This window comes from Ascidiella aspersa, chromosome 9, assembly GCF_963924565.1.
Source record: "Ascidiella aspersa chromosome 9, kaAscAspe10.2, whole genome shotgun sequence".
Classification (NCBI taxonomy): Eukaryota; Metazoa; Chordata; class Ascidiacea; order Phlebobranchia; family Ascidiidae; genus Ascidiella; species Ascidiella aspersa.
Genome location: NC_139455.1, coordinates 9,247,919 through 9,267,584, shown reverse-complemented (window position 1 = coordinate 9,267,584; position 19,666 = coordinate 9,247,919). Strand labels below are relative to the sequence as shown.

Below are 19,666 nucleotides of genomic sequence, written 5' to 3'. Positions count from 1 at the left end.
GGTTTAGAAAGTCTTCTTTGCACGGCAGCGCCATTGCTTAGTGGTAAAGCGCCTGTCTAGTAAACAGGAGATCCTGGGTTCGATCCCCAGTGGTGCCTTACGGAATTACATTTTACCGAAAAAATAATTCGCAATAATGATGAAATATTTCGAGCAACTGCTCTATTTCAATCATTGCTTTAAACGACAAGGTAAACACTACAAAAATCATTTTTGTTAAAGCAAACTAGTAATGTTTTACTAAACATAACAACTTTCGTTTTATTCAAGTAAAATTTGTAAACTTTAATTTGGTTGGCTGTAAACAAAAAACAAAATTTATGATTAACACATTTCTCAATGGAATCCTAGCACTAATACAATGAATCATGTTGAACAAAGTTGTACAAAGCAGGTAATAATTCTCATTACTCATATTTAGTCAACTGTACAATGAATGCTATGAGATGAACTGGAGATTTTTAAAACAGAAATAGGTTCAGCAGGATTATAGTTGTTTCTTATTCTTTTTTTTAAATTCTGAAGTAATTTATTCGGTAAACATCAGAATAAATTTATATCATCCCGGATAAAACATGACTGATTAAAGTATTTCTTGATGAACATGTATTAATGCATAGCTCTCATCGGGGATGTAGCTCAGATGGTAGAGCGCGCGCTTAGCATGTGCGAGGTACCGGGATCGATACCCGGCATCTCCAATCCTTTATATTTTGTGCAGTTTGATCATAGATGATTTGAAATATACAAGTTTTTGTTCTATCGATTATTTTTACATTAAATCCATAAATAATTTGGTTGTTTAATTTATTCATGTTTTAGTCGAACAAGTTTTTGCTGCAATGAAATATTTCGTACTAGTTCCAAAACTCATAAGTTTTTAAATTTTATCAAAAATTTGAAAGATAACAGAAATTTGTTGTGCAGCGCTCCAGTGGCGCAATGGATTAGCGCGCCGTACTTATGCAATAGTACCGGAGAAATGCGGAGGTTGTCAGTTCGAGCCTCACCTGGAGCAGAAATATTTTGGCAACTTCAAGGGGCCAATTATAGTTATTACTTGTAGTTTTAAATCGACCTGTTGCAAAACTTCTAAATCTTCGGTTAGTTTCAGTTTGCATTTCATTGAAAATTGTTACAACTTTGCGAACGCTATCTTATCTTATGGAAAATGGTTTAGAAAGTCTTCTTTGCACGGCGGCGCCATGGCTTAGTGGTAAAGCGCCTGTCTAGTAAACAGGAGATCCTGGGTTCGATCCCCAGTGGTGCCTTACGGAATTACATTTTACCGAAAAAATAATTCGCAATAATGATGAAATATTTCGAGCAACTGCTCTATTTCAATCATTGCTTTAAACGACAAGGTAAACACTACAAAAATCATTTTTGTTAAAGCAAACTGGTAATGTTTTACTAAACATAACAACTTTCGTTTTATTCAAGTAAAATTTGTAAACTTTAATTTGGTTGGCTGTAAACAAAAAACAAAATTTATGATTAACACATTTCTCAATGGAATCCTAGCACTAATACAATGAATCATGTTGAACAAAGTTGTACAAAGCAGGTAATAATTCTCATTACTCATATTTAGTCAACTCTACAATGAATGCTATGAGATGAACTGGAGATTTTTAAAACAGAAATAGGTTCAGCACGATTATAGTTGTTTCTTATTCTTTTTTTTTAATTCTGAAGTAATTTATTCGGTAAACATCAGAATAAATTTATATCATCCCGGATAAAACATGACTGATTAAAGTATTTCTTGATGAACATGTATTAATGCATAGCTCTCATCGGGGATGTAGCTCAGATGATAGAGCGCTCGTTTAGCATGTGCGAGGTACCGGGATCGATACCCGGCATCTCCAATCCTTTATATTTTGTGCAGTTTGATCATAGATGATTTGAAATATACAAGTTTTTGTTCTATCGATTATTTTTACATTAAATCCATAAATAATTTGGTTGTTTAATTTATTCATGTTTTAGTCGAACAAGTTTTTGCTGCAATGAAATATTTCGTACTAGTTCCAAAACTCATAAGTTTTTAAATTTTATCTAAAATTTGAAAGATAACAGAAATTTGTTGTGCAGCGCTCCAGTGGCGCAATGGATTAGCGCGCCGTACTTATGCAATAGTACCGGAGAAATGCGGAGGTTGTGAGTTCGAGCCTCACCTGGAGCAGAAATATTTTGGCAACTTCAAGGGGCCAATTATAGTTATTACTTGTAGTTTAAAATCGACCTGTTGCAAAACTTCTCAATCTTCGGTTAGTTTCAGTTTGCATTTCATTGAAAATTGTTACAACTTTGCGAACGCTATCTTATCTTATGGAAAATGGTTTAGAAAGTCTTCTTTGCACGGCGGCGCCATGGCTTAGTGGTAAAGCGCCTGTCTAGTAAACAGGAAATCCTGGGTTCGATCCCCAGTGGTGCCTTACGGAATTACATTTACCGAAAAAATAATTCGCAATAATGATGAAATATTTCGAGCAACTGCTCTATTTCAATCATTGCTTTAAACGACAAGGTAAACACTACAAAAATCATTTTTGTTAAAGCAAACTAGTAATGTTTTACTAAACATAACAACTTTCGTTTTATTCAAGTAAAATTTGTAAACTTTAATTTGGTTGGCTGTAAACAAAAAACAAAATTTATGATTAACACATTTCTCAATGGAATCCTAGCACTAATACAATGAATCATGTTGAACAAAGTTGTACAAAGCAGGTAATAATTCTCATTACTCATATTTAGTCAACTGTATAATGAATGCTATGAGATGAACTAGAGATTTTTAAAACAGAAATAGGTTCAGCACGATTATAGTTGTTTCTTATTCTTTTTTTTTATATTCTGAAGTAATTTATTCGGTAAACATCAGAATAAATTCATATCATCCCGGATAAAACATGACTGATTAAAGTATTTCTTGATGAACATGTATTAATGCATAGCCCTCATCGTGGATGTAGCTCAGATGGTAGAGCGCGCGCTTAGTATGTGCGAGGTACCGGGATCGATACCCGGCATCTCCAATCCTTTATATTTTGTGCAGTTTGATCATAGATGATTTGAAATATACAAGTTTTTGTTCTATTGATTATTTTTACATTAAATCCATAAATAATTTGATTGTTTAATTAATTCATGTTTTAGTCGAACAAGTTTTTGCTGCAATGAATTATTTCGTAATAGTTCCAAAACTTATATGTTTTTAAATTTTATCTAAAATTTGAAAGATAACAGAAATTTGTTGTGCAGCGCTCCAGTGGCGCAATTGGTTAACGCGCCGTGCTTATACAATAGTAGCGGAGAAATGCGGAGGTTGTGAGTTCGAGCCTCACCTGGAGCAGAAATATTTTGTCAACTTCAAAGGGCCAATTATATTTATTACTTGTAGTTTAAAATCGACCTGTTGCAAAACTTCTCAATCTTCGGTTAGTTTCAGTTTGCATTTCATTAAAAATTGTTATAACTTTGCGAACGCTATCTTATCTTATCGAAAATGGTTTAGAAAGTCTTCTTTGCACGGCGGCGCCATGGCTTAGTGGTAAAGCGCCTGTCTAGTAAACAGGAGATCCTGGGTTCGATCCCCAGTGGTGCCTTACGGAATTGCATTTTACCGAAAAAACAATTCGCAATAATGATGAAATATTTCGAGCAACTGCTCTATTTCAATCATTGCTTTAAACGACAAGGTAAACACTACAAAAATCATTTTTGGTAAAGCAAACTAGTAATGTTTTACTAAACATAACAACTTTCGTTTCATTCAAGTAAAATTTGTAAAATTTAATTTGGTTGGCTGTAAACAAAAAACAAAATTTATGATTAACACATTTCTCAATGGAATCCTAGCACTAATACAATGAATCATGTTGAACCAAGTTGTACGAAGCAGGTAATAATTCTCATTACTCATATTTAGTCAATTGTATAATGAATGCTATGAGATGAACTGGAGATTTTTAAAACAGAAATAGGTTCAGCACGATTATAGTTGTTTCTTATTCTTTTTTTTATATTCTGAAGTAATTTATTCAGTAAACATCAGAATAAATTTATATCATCCCGGATAAAACATGACTGATTAAAGTATTTCTTGATGAACGTGTATTAATGCATAGATCTCATCGGGGATCAAGCTCAGATGGTAGAGCGCGCGCTTAGCATGTGCGAGGTTCCGGGATCGATACCGGGCATCTCCAATCCTTTATATTTTGTGCAGTTTGATCATAGATGATTTGAAATATACAAGTTTTTGTTCTATCGATTATTTTTACATTAAATCCATAAATAATTTGGTTGTTTAATTAATTCATGTTTTAGTCGAACAAGTTTTTGCTGCAATGAATTATTTCGTAATAGTTCCAAAACTTATATGTTTTTAAATTTTATCTAAAATTTGAAAGATAACAGAAATTTGTTGTGCAGCGCTCCAGTGGCGCAATCGGTTAGCGCGCCGTACTTATACAATAGTAGCGGAGAAATGCGGAGGTTGTGAGTTCGAGCCTCACCTGGAGCAGAAATATTTTGGCAACTTCAAGGGGCCAATTATAGTTATTACTTGTAGTTTAAAATCGACCTGTTGCAAAACTTCTCAATCTTCGGTTAGTTTCAGTTTGCATTTCATTGAAAATTGTTACAACTTTGCGAACGCTATCTTATCTTTTCGAAAATGGTTTAGAAAGTCTTCTTTGCACGGCGGCGCCATGGCTTAGTGGTAAAGCGCCTGTCTAGTAAACAGGAGTTCCTGGGTTCGATCCCCAGTGGTGCCTTACGAATTGCATTTTACCGAAAAAATAATTCGCAATAATGATGAAATATTTCGAGCAACTGCTCTATTTCAATCATTGCTTTAAACGACAAGGTAAACACTACAAAAATCATTTTTGTTAAAGCAAACTAGTAATGTTTTACTAAACATAACAACTTTCGTTTTATTCAAGTAAAATTAGTAAACTTTAATTGGGTTGGCTGTAAACAAAAAACAAAATTTATGATTAACACATTTCTCAATGGAATCCTAGCACTAATACAATGAATTACGTTGAACAAAGTTGTACAAAGCAGGTTATAATTCTCATTACTCATATTTAGTCAATTGTATAATGAATGCTATGAGATGAACTGGAGATTTTTAAAACAGAAATAGGTTCAGCACGATTATAGTTATTTCTTATTCTTTTTTTTATATTCTGAAGTAATTTATTCAGTAAACATCAGAATAAATTTATATCATCCCGGATAAAACATGACTGATTAAAGTATTTCTTGATGGACATGTATTAATGCATAGATCTCATCGGGGATGTAGCTCAGATGGTAGAGCGCGCGCTTAGCATGTGCGAGTTACCGGGATCGATACCCGGCATCTCCAATCCTTTATATTTTGTGCAGTTTGATCATAGATGATTTCAAATATACAAGTTTTTGTTCTATCGATTATTTTTACATTAAATCCATGTTTTAGTCGAACAAGTTTTTGCTGCAATGAATTATTTCGTAATAGGTCCAAAACTTATATGTTTTTAAATTTTATCTAAAATTTGATTTTATCTAAAATTTGAAAGATAACAGAAATTTGTTGTGCAGCGCTCCAGTGGCGCAATCGGTTAGCGCGCCGTACTAATACAATAGTAGCGGATAAATGCGGAGGTTGTGAGTTCGAGCCTCACCTGGAGCAGAAATATTTTGGCAACTTCAAGGGGCCAATTATAGTTATTACTTGTAGTTTAAAATCGACCTGTTGCAAAACTTCTCAATCTTCGGTTAGTTTCAGTTTGCATTTCATTAAAAATTGTTACAACTTTGCGAACGCTATCTTATCTTATCGAAAATGGTTAAGAAAGTCTTCTTTGCACGGCGGCGCCATGGCTTAGTGGTAAAGCGCCTGTCTAGTAAACAGGAGATCCTGGGTTCGATCCCCAGTGGTGCCTTACGGAATTGCATTTTACCGAAAAAATAATTCGCAATAATGATGAAATATTTCGAGCAACTGCTCTATTTCAATCATTGCTTTAAACGACAAGGTAAACATTACAAAAATCATTTTTGTTAAAGCAAACTAGTAATGTTTTACTAAACATAACAACTTTCGTTTTATTCAAGTAAAATTTGTAAAATTTAATTTGGTTGGCTGTAAACAAAAAACAAAATTTATGATTAACACATTTCTCAATGGAATCCTAGCACTAATACAATGAATCATGTTGAACAAAGTTGTACAAAGCAGGTTATAATTCTCATTACTCATATTTAGTCAATTGTATAATGAATGCTATGAGATGAACTGGAGATTTTTAAAACAGAAATAGGTTCAGCACGATTATAGTTATTTCTTTATCTTTTTTTTATATTCTGAAGTAATTTATTCAGTAAACATCAGAATAAATTTATATCATCCCGGATAAAACATGACTGATTAAAGTATTTCTTGATGGACATGTATTAATGCATAGATCTCATCGGGGATGTAGCTCAGATGGTAGAGCACGCGCTTAGCATGTGCGAGTTACCGGGATCGATACCCGGCATCTCCAATCCTTTATATTTTGTGCAGTTTGATCATAGATGATTTGAAATAAACAAGTTTTTGTTCTATCGATTATTTTTACATTAAATCCATAAATAATTTGGTTGTTTAATTAATTCATGTTTTAGTCGAACAAGTTTTTGCTGCAATGAATTATTTCGTAATAGTTCCAAAACTTATATGTTTTTAAATTTTATCTAAAATTTGAAAGATAACAGAAATTTGTTGTGCAGCGCTCCAGTGGCGCAATTGGTTAGCGCGCCGTGCTTATACAATAGTAGCGGAGAAATGTGGAGGTTGTGAGTTCGAGCCTCACCTGGAGCAGAAATATTTTGTCAACTTCAAGGGGCCAATTATAGTTATTACTTGTAGTTTAAAATCGACCTGTTGCAAAACTTCTCAATCTTCGGTTAGTTTCAGGTTGCATTTCATTAAAAATTGTTATAACTTTGCGAACGCTATCTTATCTTATCGAAAATGGTTTAGAAAGTCTTCTTTGCACGGCGGCGCCATGGCTTAGTGGTAAAGCGCCTGTCTAGTAAACAGGAGATCCTGGGTTCGATCCCCAGTGGTGCCTTACGGAATTGCATTTTACCGAAAAAATAATTTCGCAATAATGAGAGATGAACTAGAGATTTTTAAAACAGAAATAGGTTCAGCACGATTATAGTTGTTTCTTATTCTTTTTTTTATATTCTGAAGTAATTTATTCGGTAAACCTCAGAATAAATTTATATCATCCCGGATAAAACATGACTGATTAAAGTATTTCTTGATGAACATGTATTAATGCATACTTCTCATCGGGGATGTAGCTCAGATGGTAGAGCGCGCGCTTAGCATGTGCGAGGTACCGGGATCGATACCCGGCATCTCCAATCCTTTATATTTTGTGCAGTTTGATCATAAATGATTTGAAATATACAAGTTTTTGTTCTATCGATTATTTTTACATTAAATCCATAAATAATTTGGTTGTTTAATTTATTCATGTTTTAGTCGAACAAGTTTTTGCTGCAATGAAATATTTCGTACTAGTTCCAAAACTTATAAGTTTTTAAATTTTATCTAAAATTTGAAAGATAACAGTAATTTGTTGTGCAGCGCTCCAGTGGCGCAATCGGTTAGCGCGCCGTCCTTATGCAATAGTAGCGGAGAAATGCGGAGGTTGTCAGTTCGAGCCTCACCTGGAGCAGAAATATTTTGGCAACTTCAAGGGGCCAATTATAGTTATTACTTGTAGTTTAAAATCGACCTGTTGCAAAACTTCTCAATCTTCGGTTAATTTCAGTTTGCATTTCATTGAAAATTGTTACAACTTTGCGAACGCTATCTTATCTTATGGAAAATGGTTTAGAAAGTCTTCTTTGCACGGCGGCGCCATGGCTTAGTGGTAAAGCGCCTGTCTAGTAAACAGGAGATCCTGGGTTCGATCCCCAGTGGTGCCTTATGGAATTACATTTACCGAAAAAATAATTCGCAATAATGATGAAATATTTCGAGCAACTGCTCTATTTCAATCATTGCTTTAAACGACAAGGTAAACTCTACAAAAATCATTTTTGTTAAAGCAAACTAGTAATGTTTTACTAAACATAACAACTTTCGTTTTATTCAAGTAAAATTTGTAAACTTTAATTTGGTTGGCTGTAAACAAAAAACAAAATTTATGATTAACACATTTCTCAATGGAATCCTAGCACTAATACAATGAATCATGTTGAACAAAGTTGTACAAAGCAGGTAATAATTCTCATTACTCATATTTAGTCAACTGTATAATGAATGCTATGAGATGAACTAGAGATTTTTAAAACAGAAATAGGTTCAGCACGATTATAGTTGTTTCTTATTCTTTTTTTTATATTCTGAAGTAATTTATTCGGTAAACCTCAGAATAAATTTATATCATCCCGGATAAAACATGACTGATTAAAGTATTTCTTGATGAACATGTATTAATGCATAGCTCTCATCGGGGATGTAGCTCAGATGGTAGAGCGCGCGCTTAGCATGTGCGAGGTACCGGGATCGATACCCGGCATCTCCAATCCTTTATATTTTGTGCAGTTTGATCATAAATGATTTGAAATATACAAGTTTTTGTTCTATCGATTATTTTTACATTAAATCCATAAATAATTTGGTTGTTTAATTTATTCATGTTTTAGTCGAACAAGTTTTTGTTGCAATGAAATATTTCGTACTAGTTCCAAAACTTATAAGTTTTTAAATTTTATCTAAAATTTGAAAGATAACAGTAATTTGTTGTGCAGCGCTCCAGTGGCGCAATCGGTTAGCGCGCCGTCCTTATGCAATAGTAGCGGAGAAATGCGGAGGTTGTCAGTTCGAGCCTCACCTGGAGCAGAAATATTTTGGCAACTTCAAGGGGCCAATTATAGTTATTACTTGTAGTTTAAAATCGACCTGTTGCAAAACTTCTCAATCTTCGGTTAGTTTCAGTTTGCATTTCATTGAAAATTGTTACAACTTTGCGAACGATATCTTATCTTATGGAAAATGGTTTAGAAAGTCTTCTTTGCACGGCGGCGCCATGGCTTAGTGGTAAAGCGCCTGTCTAGTAAACAGGAGATCCTGGGTTCGATCCCCAGTGGTGCCTTACGGAATTACATATTACCGAAAAAATAATTCGCAATAATGATGAAATATTTCGAGCAACTGCTCTATTTCAATCATTGCTTTAAACGACAAGGTAAACACTACAAAAATCATTTTTGTTAAAGCAAACTAGTAATGTTTTACTAAACATAACAACTTTCGTTTTATTCAAGTAAAATTTGTAAACTTTAATTTGGTTGGCTGTAAACAAAAAACAAAATTTATGATTAACACATTTCTCAATGGAATCCTAGCACTAATACAATGAATCATGTTGAACAAAGTTGTACAAAGCAGGTAATAATTCTCATTACTCATATTTAGTCAACTGTATAATGAATGCTATGAGATGAACTAGAGATTTTTAAAACAGAAATAGGTTCAGCACGATTATAATTGTTTCTTATTCTTTTTTTTATATTCTGAAGTAATTTATTCGGTAAACATCAGAATAAATTTATATCATCCCGGATAAAACATGACTGATTAAAGTATTTCTTGATGAACATGTATTAATGCATAGCTCTCATCGTGGATGTAGCTCAGATGGTAGAGCGCGCGCTTAGCATGTGCGAGGTACCGGGATCGATACCCGGCATCTCCAATCCTTTATATTTTGTGCAGTTTGATCATAGATGATTTGAAATATACAAGTTTTTGTTCTATCGATTATTTTTACATTAAACCATAAATAATTTGGTTGTTTAATTAATTCATGTTTTAGTCGAACAAGTTTTTGCTGCAATGAATTATTTCGTAATAGTTCCAAAACTTATATGTTTTTAAATTTTATCTAAAATTTGAAAGATAACAGAAATTTGTTGTGCAGCGCTCCAGTGGCGCAATTGGTTAGCGCGCCGTGCTTATACAATAGTAGCGGAGAAATGTGGAGGTTGTGAGTTCGAGCCTCACCTGGAGCAGAAATATTTTGTCAACTTCAAGGGGCCAATTATAGTTATTACTTGTAGTTTAAAATCGACCTTTTGCAAAACTTCTCAATCTTCGGTTAGTTTCAGGTTGCATTTCATTAAAAATTGTTATAACTTTGCGAACGCTATCTTATCTTATCGAAAATGGTTTAGAAAGTCTTCTTTGCACGGCGGCGCCATGGCTTAGTGGTAAAGCGCCTGTCTAGTAAACAGGAGATCCTGGGTTCGATCCCCAGTGGTGCCTTACGGAATTGCATTTCACCGAAAAAATAATTTCGCAATAATGAGAGATGAACTAGAGATTTTTAAAACAGAAATAGGTTCAGCACGATTATAGTTGTTTCTTATTCTTTTTTTTATATTCTGAAGTAATTTATTCGGTAAACCTCAGAATAAATTTATATCATCCCGGATAAAACATGACTGATTAAAGTATTTCTTGATGAACATGTATTAATGCATAGCTCTCATCGGGGATGTAGCTCAGATGGTAGAGCGCGCGCTTAGCATGTGCGAGGTACCGGGATCGATACCCGGCATCTCCAATCCTTTATATTTTGTGCAGTTTGATCATAAATGATTTGAAATATACAAGTTTTTGTTCTATCGATTATTTTTACATTAAATCCATAAATAATTTGGTTGTTTAATTTATTCATGTTTTAGTCGAACAAGTTTTTGTTGCAATGAAATATTTCGTACTAGTTCCAAAACTTATAAGTTTTTAAATTTTATCTAAAATTTGAAAGATAACAGTAATTTGTTGTGCAGCGCTCCAGTGGCGCAATCGGTTAGCGCGCCGTCCTTATGCAATAGTAGCGGAGAAATGCGGAGGTTGTCAGTTCGAGCCTCACCTGGAGCAGAAATATTTTGGCAACTTCAAGGGGCCAATTATAGTTATTACTTGTAGTTTAAAATCGACCTGTTGCAAAACTTCTCAATCTTCGGTTAGTTTCAGTTTGCATTTCATTGAAAATTGTTACAACTTTGCGAACGATATCTTATCTTATGGAAAATGGTTTAAAAAGTCTTCTTTGCACGGCGGCGCCATGGCTTAGTGGTAAAGCGCCTGTCTAGTAAACAGGAGATCCTGGGTTCGATCCCCAGTGGTGCCTTACGGAATTACATATTACCGAAAAAATAATTCGCAATAATGATGAAATATTTCGAGCAACTGCTCTATTTCAATCATTGCTTTAAACGACAAGGTAAACACTACAAAAATCATTTTTGTTAAAGCAAACTAGTAATGTTTTACTAAACATAACAACTTTCGTTTTATTCAAGTAAAATTTGTAAACTTTAATTTGGTTGGCTGTAAACAAAAAACAAAATTTATGATTAACACATTTCTCAATGGAATCCTAGCACTAATACAATGAATCATGTTGAACAAAGTTGTACAAAGCAGGTAATAATTCTCATTACTCATATTTAGTCAACTGTATAATGAATGCTATGAGATGAACTAGAGATTTTTAAAACAGAAATAGGTTCAGCACGATTATAGTTGTTTCTTATTCTTTTTTTTATATTCTGAAGTAATTTATTCGGTAAACATCAGAATAAATTTATATCATCCCGGATAAAACATGACTGATTAAAGTATTTCTTGATGAACATGTATTAATGCATAGCTCTCATCGTGGATGTAGCTCAGATGGTAGAGCGCGCGCTTAGCATGTGCGAGGTACCGGGATCGATACCCGGCATCTCCAATCCTTTATATTTTGTGCAGTTTGATCATAGATGATTTGAAATATACAAGTTTTTGTTCTATCGATTATTTTTACATTAAACCATAAATAATTTGGTTGTTTAATTAATTCATGTTTTAGTCGAACAAGTTTTTGCTGCAATGAATTATTTCGTAATAGTTCCAAAACTTATATGTTTTTAAATTTTATCTAAAATTTGAAAGATAACAGAAATTTGTTGTGCAGCGCTCCAGTGGCGCAATTGGTTAGCGCGCCGTGCTTATACAATAGTAGCGGAGAAATGTGGAGGTTGTGAGTTCGAGCCTCACCTGGAGCAGAAATATTTTGTCAACTTCAAGGGGCCAATTATAGTTATTACTTGTAGTTTAAAATCGACCTTTTGCAAAACTTCTCAATCTTCGGTTAGTTTCAGGTTGCATTTCATTAAAAATTGTTATAACTTTGCGAACGCTATCTTATCTTATCGAAAATGGTTTAGAAAGTCTTCTTTGCACGGCGGCGCCATGGCTTAGTGGTAAAGCGCCTGTCTAGTAAACAGGAGATCCTGGGTTCGATCCCCAGTGGTGCCTTACGGAATTGCATTTCACCGAAAAAATAATTTCGCAATAATGAGAGATGAACTAGAGATTTTTAAAACAGAAATAGGTTCAGCACGATTATAGTTGTTTCTTATTCTTTTTTTTATATTCTGAAGTAATTTATTCGGTAAACCTCAGAATAAATTTATATCATCCCGGATAAAACATGACTGATTAAAGTATTTCTTGATGAACATGTATTAATGCATAGCTCTCATCGTGGATGTAGCTCAGATGGTAGAGCGCGCGCTTAGCATGTGCGAGGTACCGGGATCGATACCCGGCATCTCCAATCCTTTATATTTTGTGCAGTTTGATCATAGATGATTTGTAATATACAAGTTTTTGTTCTATTGATTATTTTTACATTAAATCCATAAATAATTTGGTTGTTCAATTAATTCATGTTTTAGTCGAACAAGTTTTTGCTGCAATGAATTATTTCGTACTAGTTCCAAAACTTATATGTTTTTCAATTTTATCTAAAATTTGAAAGATAACAGAAATTTGTTGTGCAGCGCTCCAGTGGCGCAATCGGTTAGCGCGCCGTGCTTATACAATAGTAGCGGAGAAATGCGGAGGTTGTGAGTTCGAGCCTCACCTGGAGCAGAAATATTTTGGCAACTTCAAGGGGCCAATTATAGTTATTACTTGTAGTTTAAAATCGACCTGTTGCAAAACTTCTAAATCTTCGGTAAGTTTCAGTTTGCATTTCATTGAAAATTGTTACAACTTTGCGAACGCTATCTTATCTTATCGAAAATGGTTTAGAAAGTCTTCTTTGCACGGCAGCGCCATTGCTTAGTGGTAAAGCGCCTGTCTAGTAAACAGGAGATCCTGGGTTCGATCCCCAGTGGTGCCTTACGGAATTACATTTTACCGAAAAAATAATTCGCAATAATGATGAAATATTTCGAGCAACTGCTCTATTTCAATCATTGCTTTAAACGACAAGGTAAACACTACAAAAATCATTTTTGTTAAAGCAAACTAGTAATGTTTTACTAAACATAACAACTTTCGTTTTATTCAAGTAAAATTTGTAAACTTTAATTTGGTTGGCTGTAAACAAAAAACAAAATTTATGATTAACACATTTCTCAATGGAATCCTAGCACTAATACAATGAATCATGTTGAACAAAGTTGTACAAAGCAGGTAATAATTCTCATTACTCATATTTAGTCAACTGTACAATGAATGCTATGAGATGAACTGGAGATTTTTAAAACAGAAATAGGTTCAGCAGGATTATAGTTGTTTCTTATTCTTTTTTTTAAATTCTGAAGTAATTTATTCGGTAAACATCAGAATAAATTTATATCATCCCGGATAAAACATGACTGATTAAAGTATTTCTTGATGAACATGTATTAATGCATAGCTCTCATCGGGGATGTAGCTCAGATGGTAGAGCGCGCGCTTAGCATGTGCGAGGTACCGGGATCGATACCCGGCATCTCCAATCCTTTATATTTTGTGCAGTTTGATCATAGATGATTTGAAATATACAAGTTTTTGTTCTATCGATTATTTTTACATTAAATCCATAAATAATTTGGTTGTTTAATTTATTCGTGTTTTAGTCGAACAAGTTTTTGCTGCAATGAAATATTTCGTACTAGTTCCAAAACTCATAAGTTTTTAAATTTTATCAAAAATTTGAAAGATAACAGAAATTTGTTGTGCAGCGCTCCAGTGGCGCAATGGATTAGCGCGCCGTACTTATGCAGTAGTACCGGAGAAATGCGGAGGTTGTCAGTTCGAGCCTCACCTGGAGCAGAAATATTTTGGCAACTTCAAGGGGCCAATTATAGTTATTACTTGTAGTTTAAAATCGACCTGTTGCAAAACTTCTCAATCTTCGGTTAGTTTCAGTTTGCATTTCATTGAAAATTGTTACAACTTTGCGAACGCTATCTTATCTTATAGAAAATGGTTAAGAAAGTCTTCTTTGCACGGCGGCGCCATGGCTTAGTGGTAAAGCGCCTGTCTAGTAAACAGGAGATCCTTGGTTCGATCCCCAGTGGTGCCTTACGGAATTACATTTTACCGAAAAAATAATTCGCAATAATGATGAAATATTTCGAGCAACTGCTCTATTTCAATCATTGCTTTAAACGACAAGGTAAACACTACAAAAATCATTTTTGTTAAAGCAAACTAGTAATGTTTTACTAAACATAACAACTTTCGTTTTTTTCAAGTAAAATTTGTAAACTTTAATTTGGTTGGCTGTAAACAAAAAACAAAATTTATGATTAAAACATTTCTCAATGGAATCCTAGCACTAATACAATGAATCATGTTGAACAAAGTTGTACAAAGCAGGTAATAATTCTCATTACTCATATTTAGTCAAGTGTACAATGAATGCTTTGAGATGAACTGGAGATTTTTAAAACAGAAATAGGTTCAGCACGATTATAGTTGTTTCTTATTCTTTTTTTTATATTCTGAAGTAATTTATTCGGTAAACATCAGAATGAATTTTTATCATCCCGGATAAAACATGACTGATTAAAGTATTTCTTGATGAACATGTATTCATGCATAGCTCTCATCGGTGATGTAGCTCACATGGTAGAGCCCGCGCTTAGCATGTGCGAGGTACCGGGATCGATACCCGGCAGCTCCAATCCTTTATATTTTGTGCAGTTTGATCATAGATGATTTGAAATATACAAGTTTTTGTTCTATCGATTATTTTTACATTAAATCCATAAATATTTTGGTTGTTTAATTAATTCATGTTTTAGTCGAACAAGTTTTTGCTGCAATGAAATATTTCGTACCAGTTCCAAAACTTATATGTTTTTAAATTTTATCTAAAATTTGAAAGATAACCGAAATTTGTTGTGCAGCGCTCCAGTGGCGAAATCTGTTAGCGCGCCGTACTTATACAATAGTAACGGAGAAATGCGGAGGTTGTGAGTTCGAGCCTCACCTGGAGCAGAAATATTTTGGCAACTTCAAGGGGCCAATTATAGTTATTACTTGTAGTTTAAAATCGACCTGTTGCAAAACTTCTCAATCTTCGGTTAGTTTCAGTTTGCATTTCATTGAAAATTGTTACAACTTTGCGAACGCTATCTTATCTTATCGAAAATGGTTTAGAAAGTCTTCTTTGCACGGCGGCGCCATGGCTTAGTGGTAAAGCGCCTGTCTAGTAAACAGGAGATCCTGGGTTCGATCCCCAGTGGTGCCTTACGGAATTACATTTTACCGAAAAAATAATTCGCAATAATGATGAAATATTTCGAGCAACTGCTCTATTTCAATCATTGCTTTAAACGACAAGGTAAACACTACAAAAATCATTTTTGTTAAAGCAAACCAGTAATGTTTTATAAAAAATAACAACTTTCGTTTTATTCAAGTAGAATTTGTAAACTTTCATTTGGTTGGCTGTAAACAAAAAACAAAATTTATGATTAATACATTTCTCAATGGAATCCTAGCACTAATACAATGAATCATGTTGAACAAAGTTGTACAAGGCAGGTAATAATTCTCATTACTCATATTTAGCCAACTGTACAATGAATGCTGTGAGATGAACTGGAGATTTTTAAAACAGAAATAGGTTCAGCACGATTATAGTTGTTTCTTATTCTTTTATTTATATTCTGAAGTAATTTATTCGGTAAACATCAGAATAAATTTATATCATCCCGGATAAAACATGACTGATTAAAGTATTTCTTGATGAACATGTATTAATGCAGGGCTCTCATCGGGGATGTAGCTCAGATGGTAGAGCGCGCGCTTAGCATGTGCGAGGTACCGGGATCGATACCCGGCATCTCCAATCCTTTATATTTTGTGCAGTTTGATCATAAATGATTTGAAATATACAAGTTTTTGTTCTATCGATTATTTTTACATTAAATCCATAAATAATTTGGTTGTTTAATTTATTCGTGTTTTAGTCGAACAAGTTTTTGCTGCAATGAAATATTTCGTACTAGTTCCAAAACTCATAAGTTTTTAAATTTTATCAAAAATTTGAAAGATAACAGAAATTTGTTGTGCAGCGCTCCAGTGGCGCAATGGATTAGCGCGCCGTACTTATGCAATAGTACCGGAGAAATGCGGAGGTTGTCAGTTCGACCCTCACCTGGAGCAGAAATATTTTGGCAACTTCAAGGGGCCAATTATAGTTATTACTTGTAGTTTAAAATCGACCTGTTGCAAAACTTCTCAATCTTCGGTTAGTTTCAGTTTGCATTTCATTGAAAATTGTTACAACTTTGCGAACGCTATCTTATCTTATAGAAAATGGTTTAGAAAGTCTTCTTTGCACGGCGGCGCCATGGCTTAGTGGTAAAGCGCCTGTCTAGTAAACAGGAGATCCTTGGTTCGATCCCCAGTGGTGCCTTACGGAATTACATTTTACCGAAAAAATAATTCGCAATAATGATGAAATATTTCGAGCAACTGCTCTATTTCAATCATTGCTTTAAACGACAAGGTAAACACTACAAAAATCATTTTTGTTAAAGCAAACTAGTAATGTTTTACTAAACATAACAACTTTCGTTTTTTTCAAGTAAAATTTGTAAACTTTAATTTGGTTGGCTGTAAACAAAAAACAAAATTTATGATTAATACATTTCTCAATGGAATCCTAGCACTAATACAATGAATCATGTTGAACAAAGTTGTACAAAGCAGGTAATAATTCTCATTACTCATATTTAGTCAAGTGTACAATGAATGCTTTGAGATGAACTGGAGATTTTTAAAACAGAAATAGGTTCAGCACGATTATAGTTGTTTCTTATTCTTTTTTTATATTCTGAAGTAATTTATTCGGTAAACATCAGAATGAATTTTTATCATCCCGGATAAAACATGACTGATTAAAGTATTTCTTGATGAACATGTATTCATGCATAGATCTCATCGGGGATCTAGCTCAGATGGTAGAGCGCGCGCTCAGCATGTGCGAGGTACCGGGGTCGATACCCGGCATCTCCAATCCTTTATATTTTGTGCAGTTTGATCATAGATGATTTGAAATATACAAGTTTTTGTTCTATCGATTATTTTTACATTAAATCCATAAATAATTTGGTTGTTTAACTAATTCATGTTTTTGTCGAACAAGTTTTTGCGGCATTGAATTATTTCATACTAGTTCCAAAACTTATATGTTTTTAAATTTTATCTAAAATTTGAAAGATAACAGAAATTTGTTGTGCAGCGCTCCAGTGGCGCAATCGGTTAGAGCGCCGCACTTATACAATAGTAGCGGAGAAATGCGGAGGTTATGAGTTCGAGCCTCACCTGGAGCAGAAATATTTTGGCAACTTCAAGCGGCCAATTATAGTTATTACTTGTAGTTTAAAATCGACCTGTTGCAAAACTTCTCAATCTTCGGTTAGTTTCAGTTTGCATTTCATTGAAAATTGTTACAACTTTGCGAACGCTATCTTATCTTATGGAAAATGGTTAAGAAAGTCTTCTTTGCACGGCGGCGCCATGGCTTAGTGGTAAAGCGCCTGTCTAGTAAACAGGAGATCCTGGGTTCGATCCCCAGTGGTGCCTTACGGCATTACATTTTACCGAAAAAAGAATTCGCAATAATGATGAAATATTTCGAGCAACTGCTCTATTTCAATCATTGCTTTAAACGACAAGGTAAACACTACAAAAATCATTTTTGTTAAAGCAAACTAGTAATGTTTTAATAAACATAACAACTTTCGTTTTATTCAAGGAAAATTTGTAAACTTTAATTTGGTTGGCTGTAAACAAAAAACAAAATTTATGATTAATACATTTCTTAATGGAATCCTAGCACTAATACAATGAATCATGTTGAACAAAGTTCTACAAAGCAGGTAATAATTCTCATTACTCATATATAGTCAACTGTATAATGAATGCTATGAGATGAACTAGAGATTTTTAAAACAGAAATAGGTTCAGCACGATTATAGTTGTTTCTTATACTTTTTTTTATATTCTGAAGTAATTTATTCGGTAAACATCAGAATAAATTTATATCATCCCGGATAAAACATGACTGATTAAAGTATTTCTTGATGAACATGTATTAATGCATAGCTCTCATCGTGGATGTAGCTCAGATGGTAGAGCGCGCGCTTAGCATGTGCGAGGTACTGGGATCGATACCCGGCATCTCCAATCCTTTATATTTTGTGCAGTTTGATCATAGATGATTTGAAATATACAAGTTTTTGGTCTATCGATTATTTTTACATTAAATCCATAAATAATTTGGTTGTTTAATTAATTCATGTTTTAGTCGAACAAGTTTTTGCTGCAATGAAATATTTCGTACTAGTTCCAAAACTTATATGTTTTTAAATTTTATCTAAAATTTGAAAGATAACCGAAATTTGTTGTGCAGCGCTCCAGTGGCGCAATCGGTTAGCGCGCCGTACTTATACAATAGTAGCGGAGAAATGCGGAGGTTGTCAGTTCGAGCCTCACCTGGAGCAGAAATATTTTGGCAACTTCAAGGGGCCAATTATAGTTATTACTTGTAGTTTAAAATCGACCTGTTGCAAAACTTCTCAATCTTCGGTTAGTTTCAGTTTGCATTTCATTGAAAATTGTTACAACTTTGCGAACGCTATCTTATCTTATCGAAAATGGTTTAGAAAGTCTTCTTTGCATGGCGGCGCCATGGCTTAGTGGTAAAGCGCCTGTCTAGTAAACAGGAGATCCTGGGTTCGATCCCCAGTGGTGCCTTACGGAATTACATTTTACCGAAAAAATAATTCGCAATAATGATGAAATATTTCGAGCAACTGCTCTATTTCAATCATTGCTTTAAACGACAAGGTAAACACTACAAAAATCATTTTTGTTAAAGCAAACAAGTAATGTTTTACTAAACATAACAACTTTCGTTTTATTCAAGGAAAATTTGTAAACTTTAATTTGGTTGGCTGTAAACAAAAAACAAAATTTATGATTAATACATTTCTCAATGGAATCCTAGCACTAATACAATGAATCATGTTGAACAAGTTGTACAAAGCAGGTAATAATTCTCATTACTCATATTTAGTCAACTGTATAATGAATGCTATGAGATGAACTAGAGATTTTTAAAACAGAAATAGGTTCAGCACGATTATAGTTGTTTCTTATTCTTTTTTTTATATTCTGAAGTAATTTATTCGGTAAACATCAGAATAAATTTATATCATCCCGGATAAAATATGACTGATTAAAGTATTTCTTGATGAACATGTATTAATGCATAGCTCTCATCGTGGATGTAGCTCAGATGGT

The 19,666-nt window shown here is 33.9% G+C and overlaps 35 non-coding genes across 35 annotated transcripts; all 35 read left to right on the top strand.

Moving 5' to 3' along the window:
- Positions 1-26: 26 nt before the first annotated feature.
- Positions 27-98, top strand: Trnat-agu (transfer RNA threonine (anticodon AGU)). Its single transcript has one exon. It is a non-coding gene; the product is annotated as a tRNA-Thr (tRNA).
- Positions 99-628: 530 nt separating this feature from the next.
- Positions 629-701, top strand: Trnaa-agc (transfer RNA alanine (anticodon AGC)). The gene has a single exon. It is a non-coding gene; the product is annotated as a tRNA-Ala (tRNA).
- A 227-nt stretch (positions 702-928) lies between these two features.
- Positions 929-1,018, top strand: Trnai-uau (transfer RNA isoleucine (anticodon UAU)). Its single transcript is given in 2 exon segments — positions 929-966; positions 983-1,018. It is a non-coding gene; the product is annotated as a tRNA-Ile (tRNA).
- A 181-nt stretch (positions 1,019-1,199) lies between these two features.
- Trnat-agu (transfer RNA threonine (anticodon AGU)) lies at positions 1,200-1,271 on the top strand. Its single transcript has one exon. It is a non-coding gene; the product is annotated as a tRNA-Thr (tRNA).
- Positions 1,272-2,101: 830 nt separating this feature from the next.
- On the top strand, positions 2,102-2,191 carry Trnai-uau (transfer RNA isoleucine (anticodon UAU)). The gene is given in 2 exon segments: positions 2,102-2,139; positions 2,156-2,191. It is a non-coding gene; the product is annotated as a tRNA-Ile (tRNA).
- A 181-nt stretch (positions 2,192-2,372) lies between these two features.
- On the top strand, positions 2,373-2,444 carry Trnat-agu (transfer RNA threonine (anticodon AGU)). The gene has a single exon. It is a non-coding gene; the product is annotated as a tRNA-Thr (tRNA).
- An 830-nt stretch (positions 2,445-3,274) lies between these two features.
- Trnai-uau (transfer RNA isoleucine (anticodon UAU)) lies at positions 3,275-3,364 on the top strand. The gene is given in 2 exon segments: positions 3,275-3,312; positions 3,329-3,364. It is a non-coding gene; the product is annotated as a tRNA-Ile (tRNA).
- A 181-nt stretch (positions 3,365-3,545) lies between these two features.
- On the top strand, positions 3,546-3,617 carry Trnat-agu (transfer RNA threonine (anticodon AGU)). Its single transcript has one exon. It is a non-coding gene; the product is annotated as a tRNA-Thr (tRNA).
- Positions 3,618-4,447: 830 nt separating this feature from the next.
- Positions 4,448-4,537, top strand: Trnai-uau (transfer RNA isoleucine (anticodon UAU)). Its single transcript is given in 2 exon segments — positions 4,448-4,485; positions 4,502-4,537. It is a non-coding gene; the product is annotated as a tRNA-Ile (tRNA).
- Positions 4,538-4,718: 181 nt separating this feature from the next.
- Positions 4,719-4,790, top strand: Trnat-agu (transfer RNA threonine (anticodon AGU)). The gene has a single exon. It is a non-coding gene; the product is annotated as a tRNA-Thr (tRNA).
- A 1,089-nt stretch (positions 4,791-5,879) lies between these two features.
- On the top strand, positions 5,880-5,951 carry Trnat-agu (transfer RNA threonine (anticodon AGU)). The gene has a single exon. It is a non-coding gene; the product is annotated as a tRNA-Thr (tRNA).
- Positions 5,952-6,781: 830 nt separating this feature from the next.
- Positions 6,782-6,871, top strand: Trnai-uau (transfer RNA isoleucine (anticodon UAU)). Its single transcript is given in 2 exon segments — positions 6,782-6,819; positions 6,836-6,871. It is a non-coding gene; the product is annotated as a tRNA-Ile (tRNA).
- A 181-nt stretch (positions 6,872-7,052) lies between these two features.
- On the top strand, positions 7,053-7,124 carry Trnat-agu (transfer RNA threonine (anticodon AGU)). The gene has a single exon. It is a non-coding gene; the product is annotated as a tRNA-Thr (tRNA).
- Positions 7,125-7,352: 228 nt separating this feature from the next.
- On the top strand, positions 7,353-7,425 carry Trnaa-agc (transfer RNA alanine (anticodon AGC)). The gene has a single exon. It is a non-coding gene; the product is annotated as a tRNA-Ala (tRNA).
- A 498-nt stretch (positions 7,426-7,923) lies between these two features.
- Positions 7,924-7,995, top strand: Trnat-agu (transfer RNA threonine (anticodon AGU)). Its single transcript has one exon. It is a non-coding gene; the product is annotated as a tRNA-Thr (tRNA).
- A 529-nt stretch (positions 7,996-8,524) lies between these two features.
- Trnaa-agc (transfer RNA alanine (anticodon AGC)) lies at positions 8,525-8,597 on the top strand. The gene has a single exon. It is a non-coding gene; the product is annotated as a tRNA-Ala (tRNA).
- A 498-nt stretch (positions 8,598-9,095) lies between these two features.
- Positions 9,096-9,167, top strand: Trnat-agu (transfer RNA threonine (anticodon AGU)). The gene has a single exon. It is a non-coding gene; the product is annotated as a tRNA-Thr (tRNA).
- Positions 9,168-9,996: 829 nt separating this feature from the next.
- Positions 9,997-10,086, top strand: Trnai-uau (transfer RNA isoleucine (anticodon UAU)). The gene is given in 2 exon segments: positions 9,997-10,034; positions 10,051-10,086. It is a non-coding gene; the product is annotated as a tRNA-Ile (tRNA).
- A 181-nt stretch (positions 10,087-10,267) lies between these two features.
- On the top strand, positions 10,268-10,339 carry Trnat-agu (transfer RNA threonine (anticodon AGU)). The gene has a single exon. It is a non-coding gene; the product is annotated as a tRNA-Thr (tRNA).
- Positions 10,340-10,567: 228 nt separating this feature from the next.
- Trnaa-agc (transfer RNA alanine (anticodon AGC)) lies at positions 10,568-10,640 on the top strand. Its single transcript has one exon. It is a non-coding gene; the product is annotated as a tRNA-Ala (tRNA).
- A 498-nt stretch (positions 10,641-11,138) lies between these two features.
- Positions 11,139-11,210, top strand: Trnat-agu (transfer RNA threonine (anticodon AGU)). The gene has a single exon. It is a non-coding gene; the product is annotated as a tRNA-Thr (tRNA).
- Positions 11,211-12,039: 829 nt separating this feature from the next.
- Trnai-uau (transfer RNA isoleucine (anticodon UAU)) lies at positions 12,040-12,129 on the top strand. The gene is given in 2 exon segments: positions 12,040-12,077; positions 12,094-12,129. It is a non-coding gene; the product is annotated as a tRNA-Ile (tRNA).
- A 181-nt stretch (positions 12,130-12,310) lies between these two features.
- Trnat-agu (transfer RNA threonine (anticodon AGU)) lies at positions 12,311-12,382 on the top strand. The gene has a single exon. It is a non-coding gene; the product is annotated as a tRNA-Thr (tRNA).
- A 528-nt stretch (positions 12,383-12,910) lies between these two features.
- On the top strand, positions 12,911-13,000 carry Trnai-uau (transfer RNA isoleucine (anticodon UAU)). The gene is given in 2 exon segments: positions 12,911-12,948; positions 12,965-13,000. It is a non-coding gene; the product is annotated as a tRNA-Ile (tRNA).
- A 181-nt stretch (positions 13,001-13,181) lies between these two features.
- Trnat-agu (transfer RNA threonine (anticodon AGU)) lies at positions 13,182-13,253 on the top strand. Its single transcript has one exon. It is a non-coding gene; the product is annotated as a tRNA-Thr (tRNA).
- Positions 13,254-13,783: 530 nt separating this feature from the next.
- Trnaa-agc (transfer RNA alanine (anticodon AGC)) lies at positions 13,784-13,856 on the top strand. Its single transcript has one exon. It is a non-coding gene; the product is annotated as a tRNA-Ala (tRNA).
- Positions 13,857-14,083: 227 nt separating this feature from the next.
- Trnai-uau (transfer RNA isoleucine (anticodon UAU)) lies at positions 14,084-14,173 on the top strand. The gene is given in 2 exon segments: positions 14,084-14,121; positions 14,138-14,173. It is a non-coding gene; the product is annotated as a tRNA-Ile (tRNA).
- A 181-nt stretch (positions 14,174-14,354) lies between these two features.
- Positions 14,355-14,426, top strand: Trnat-agu (transfer RNA threonine (anticodon AGU)). The gene has a single exon. It is a non-coding gene; the product is annotated as a tRNA-Thr (tRNA).
- Positions 14,427-15,527: 1,101 nt separating this feature from the next.
- On the top strand, positions 15,528-15,599 carry Trnat-agu (transfer RNA threonine (anticodon AGU)). Its single transcript has one exon. It is a non-coding gene; the product is annotated as a tRNA-Thr (tRNA).
- Positions 15,600-16,129: 530 nt separating this feature from the next.
- On the top strand, positions 16,130-16,202 carry Trnaa-agc (transfer RNA alanine (anticodon AGC)). The gene has a single exon. It is a non-coding gene; the product is annotated as a tRNA-Ala (tRNA).
- A 498-nt stretch (positions 16,203-16,700) lies between these two features.
- On the top strand, positions 16,701-16,772 carry Trnat-agu (transfer RNA threonine (anticodon AGU)). The gene has a single exon. It is a non-coding gene; the product is annotated as a tRNA-Thr (tRNA).
- An 829-nt stretch (positions 16,773-17,601) lies between these two features.
- On the top strand, positions 17,602-17,691 carry Trnai-uau (transfer RNA isoleucine (anticodon UAU)). Its single transcript is given in 2 exon segments — positions 17,602-17,639; positions 17,656-17,691. It is a non-coding gene; the product is annotated as a tRNA-Ile (tRNA).
- A 181-nt stretch (positions 17,692-17,872) lies between these two features.
- Positions 17,873-17,944, top strand: Trnat-agu (transfer RNA threonine (anticodon AGU)). Its single transcript has one exon. It is a non-coding gene; the product is annotated as a tRNA-Thr (tRNA).
- An 830-nt stretch (positions 17,945-18,774) lies between these two features.
- On the top strand, positions 18,775-18,864 carry Trnai-uau (transfer RNA isoleucine (anticodon UAU)). Its single transcript is given in 2 exon segments — positions 18,775-18,812; positions 18,829-18,864. It is a non-coding gene; the product is annotated as a tRNA-Ile (tRNA).
- Positions 18,865-19,045: 181 nt separating this feature from the next.
- On the top strand, positions 19,046-19,117 carry Trnat-agu (transfer RNA threonine (anticodon AGU)). Its single transcript has one exon. It is a non-coding gene; the product is annotated as a tRNA-Thr (tRNA).
- The last annotated feature ends 549 nt before the right edge of the window (positions 19,118-19,666 follow it).